This window comes from Salvia hispanica, unplaced genomic scaffold, assembly GCF_023119035.1.
Source record: "Salvia hispanica cultivar TCC Black 2014 unplaced genomic scaffold, UniMelb_Shisp_WGS_1.0 HiC_scaffold_772, whole genome shotgun sequence".
Lineage (NCBI taxonomy): Eukaryota > Viridiplantae > Streptophyta > Magnoliopsida > Lamiales > Lamiaceae > Salvia > Salvia hispanica.
Window position 1 is genome coordinate 13,686 of NW_025952546.1, and position 4,678 is coordinate 18,363.

General features: G+C 36.0%; 1 pseudogene; it reads right to left on the minus strand.

Moving 5' to 3' along the window:
- Positions 1 to 2,276: 2,276 nt before the first annotated feature.
- Positions 2,277 to 3,608, minus strand: LOC125200014 (annotated as a pseudogene).
- Between the last annotated feature and the right edge of the window lie 1,070 nt (positions 3,609 to 4,678).

Below are 4,678 nucleotides of genomic sequence, written 5' to 3' on the forward strand. Positions count from 1 at the left end.
ATAAAACAAACTAACCCTAAACAAACTAACATTAAGAAAAAAATTTAAAAATGAACCAACATCGTTGAAACAAATTAATCTCATATAAATGTACTACTATAGGTAAAGAGTAATAACCATACCGAGAAAAAAAACTTCTTTTTTCAAAGAATTTGATGCAATGGGACAAGACAATGAGGAATGAATTATAAATTTTAACCCCAAAAGATCTTTTATAGACAAAAAATTGAAAATATTATGTAAATTCCTTGGAACCGTCCAACCCTTTTTCCATGCATGGAAAAATAAACAATGAATGATTTTACTTTTAGATAAATAACTAAAAATAGTAATAAGCTAAGCATGGGCACACATACCATTCGATCGTGGAACACACATTCCAAAAAGATTACATTGGTTTGTCTATAACTACTCCATCTGTCCCACAATAAGAGTCACCCTTTGCCATTTTGGTCCGTCCCACAATAAAGTCACACTTCATTTTAACATAAATGGAAAGTAGTCTCACATTCCACTAACTCACTTTACTCAAATTATATTATAAAACCAATATAAAATCCATTAATTTTTTCATTAAAATCCATGCCCACAATATTCCATTAATTTTTTCAACTCACTATTCTTTACACTTCTTAAAATCCATGCCCACAATAAGAGTGACTCCTATTAGAGCATCTCCACGCTTTAGGCACCACATGCTACCACTCTCTCTCTCCGCCACGTCATCAACACAAAAAATCCACTGCCACATCATCATTTTAATAAAATAAAGCCCAAGGCTACCCAATAAAAATAATTCAAAAACAACTACATTTACAATTAAACACAAAATACAATTAAATTTACGACACATATAGGGAAAAAAATTGCTAATTTTATTTAAATAAAAAAGTATGTTAACTAAAAATCAAAAAATTACATAATAAAAAAAAATTTCCCGGCTTCCACACAGAGCCACCGCCCCACTCTACTCCTCACCGATTTATTAAAAAATACATTAAAAATGCAATAAAAATGCAATAATTTTATATAAATTAAAAAAGGTCCATCCTAAAAAAATTACATAATTAAAAAAATTCATAAAAAAAATACATTAAAAATGCAATAAAAATGCATTAAAAAATACATTAAAAATACAATAAATAAAAAAAAATTTCATTAAAAAATACATTAAAAAATGCAACCTAAGCGAAATTGAGCCTACAATGGCGGTAGCGGATCGACCGGGCGGCTAGCGCCCGCAAATCGGCTAGGGGCCGATCGGTACCAAATCCGCGGCCGGTTCCATGGTTCGGTAGCGACCGGCAGTTAGCCAACGGCAGCCGATGGGCTACCGCTATTGGAGATGCTCTTATGAGACGGAGGGAGTATATGATTCCCCATGTAATGACCATTGGAAGGAATTAGTTATTCCATAAATATTTTATTTGATCGCATAACTTATAAATATTTTAAAATAAGGATAAAACTCATAAATATTTTAAAATAAGGCCAAAACTCGATTTTTATATATGTATAGATTCTCTTTTTTTTTTCTTTCTTACTTTATTTAATTAACTAAACACCGCTATCTAAATTTATGTGCCAAAATAGAAATGTCTCAATTGGGTTTGGACGAGGGAGTATTTATTTAGGGGAAATTGAAAAACAAAACCCACAAAATTTGGTGAAGTTCTAGTCGCTGCAACTTTAAAAATAGTCAGTGAATCATATTATAACTTTTACATTTTTCTCAATTGTTCAATTTATATGTATTTTAATGTAATCGTATCACGTGGAAGCCGAAATTCATGAATATTTATTTTGAAATTTTGTATATCATTCACAAAAGTTATTAGCTTTTGTACAAAATATAGGTATAACAAGATTAAACTAAAGTATTTTTGCTTACAAATCATCCATAATTACCCTTTCATATATAACGACAGTTGAGCAAAATGTCAAATTTATGATATGATATTAGCTACTTTTAAAAGTTGAGGAATTAACCAGAATTTGATCAACATTTTTTGGAATCCCTATATCATGTCATAACTTGTGTTTTCTTAACCCCATTTTCAAGAACGTCTCATAGATCGAAATATAATCTATGTTGCTCGAAGTTTATACAAATGAGTTAAAAAGTGGCCAGATTTATATGTACGTATATAAGATTTTCATTCATAATTGCATTTCTCTCCATTCCTCCAATACAGAAAAAAAGGAAAGTTTGATTGCAACACTACGATATGGATATTACAAATTATAGAAAACGCTAGTAATTAACAGACACAGCGAAAGAATGAAAAAGAAAAAAAAAGTTCACCATATATAACTTATAACCAAATTAAAAATAAAAAAAGCAACATTATTTTTGTTGATCGAGGAAGATGAATGAATGGTCAGTAGGAATTGACGGCGGTGCATTTTGTTCTGATCTCACCCTCCTTCCCTATCAGCACATTAGCATTCCCCAACTTCACCATCGACGCCGCGAACTGCGTGTCGAACAGCTGCGGCTGCGACCCCATCAAGCTCGCCACCCCTGAAGTCCTCATGTCCGAGTGCAGCAGCTGGTCCGTCGACAGCAGCCCCATCTTCTTCTCCAGATTCCTGTAGAACGCCGTGTCGAATTTCCGGGGAGTCCAGAAGTCCAGATTGACGTAGCTGGCGTCGGACCTGCACCGCTTCTTCAACAGATTCACGTAGATTGGATTCATGGAGGGGTCGGCCCTGCCGGTGCCGGTGAAGTTGTAGAGGCGCTGCTTGATGGCGTGGCAGCTGCATCTTCCTATGGTGTGGGACCCAGACAGCACCACCATGTCCACGAACGTCAGCCCGAGCTCTTCGAACGTTCTGAGTAGTTGGGTGATGTTCTCGTGGCCTTGTGGGACGGACTCGGCCTCTCTTGCCAGGGAGATGCGTCCGCTTCTCCGCCCGAACGGGACCTCCCAGAAGGGCCCGCCCGCCATGATGGTGGCGTCCCGGGCCGCGGCTGTCAGGATGTCCGCGCACGACACGGTTTTGGGGCACTGCCTCTCCACCTCGGCCTTGATCTGGTCGATGAGGTCGAACCCTCGGAGGGACTTGCTGGCCTCGGCCGCTCTTCGCTGCCGGGGTGGTTTAGGAGGACCGATGCGTCACACCCCTGCTTGGACATGAACGTAGAATCGCGTTAAAGGAAAAACACTCTTTAAATGCAAAATGCAAAATAAAAAATTAACCATTACTTATAAAAGAACATTTAATTAGGTTTCATTTAAAAATCTGAATTTCCTATACTAAAGTATAAAGGGATTATAAATGATCTTAGATGTTCTCTTGTAATGATCTATTTGTACGTATAAAATAGGAAAGAGGTAAAGTGGGAATACCCTGACGGCGCAGTCGTGGAAGTGGAGGCGGATGATGCTAGCAGCCATGGTGTGATCTGTTTTAAGCCAAGCGCTCATTTTTTGATGTATTATGGATTCGAGATTCGGACATGATTGGTGGTAGAAAGCTGATGACAGATAAGCAGCCGGGAAGCGGAACCTGCAGCGGCCTTTTCACGGCCAAGTTCGCCGCTGTGGAGAGACATGACTGTTGATGCTGAGAAGAATAAGTATAGTTACAAATAGGCACCTCATTATTCTGGAGGAGTGATCAGTTTCTTGATTGGTGTTTTGGTGGATTATTATTTATATATATGAAGTATATGATTGTGAATTGGCAGAGATTTGGATTGCGGAAAACGTGAGCAGCACTAGCTGAGACGCTCCCATGTTCCAAATTTTGTTTAATGATGCGATAAGCCTGTTATAATCAATACTATTAGTATATGAATTGAGTCACGATGACTTAGAATGCCAGCATATTATTGAATTAAATCAGTAAAGCCTCCAAGAACAATAACTAATACTACCTCCCCTCAATAAATTAATCACTACTATTCAACATATCTAAAAAATAAACAAATTACTATACTATATAAATATACTCCATTTCTCAACTGTTTTGGGGCTTAAGGCAAATCATGAAAATAGCCCGGTTTAAATTAGTAATGAAAAATCTACAAACTAAACATAAATTTACTCCCAATTCTCCAGAAAAAAAACCACAAAAGAACTTTTCATTGTCAGAAGTTTAATTCGTAATCAAGTTGATTAAAGCGATGATTTATTCTAATTTTGACGTTGACATTGCTGTTTACTTGTAAGGTCGTTTTCCGATTGTGGTTTCGTTGACATATGTGACGCGTGTATGGCTTATGCTATATTCAATTAGCTTATTATCCGGTGTGCTTGTGGAATTAGCGCTAAGTAGATATTAACTGCTTTTGGTAAACGGTTTTTCATACTCTAAAATATAAGGAGACATGCGATGGTTTCTTCAAATTGATAAATAAAAATTCGCTCTACTACACATATTCATCCATAATGTCATAAGGATGATATTTAATGCCCCACAATTACTATATATTCACTCTGTCCCATTAGATTAGAAACATTACTTTTATCGCAGATTTTATGTAGCGTTGTTTGTGAGTTCACAATAAAGTAAGAGATATGAAAAATAGTGATGATGTTGTTCATTTAGAAAACGTTTAATTTTAATGGGATAATCAAAGTGAAAATGTTTCATTTTTAATGGGATCGACTAAATAATTTATTACATCTCACCTCTAAATTGATCATTTTAATAGTATTTATTAATAAAG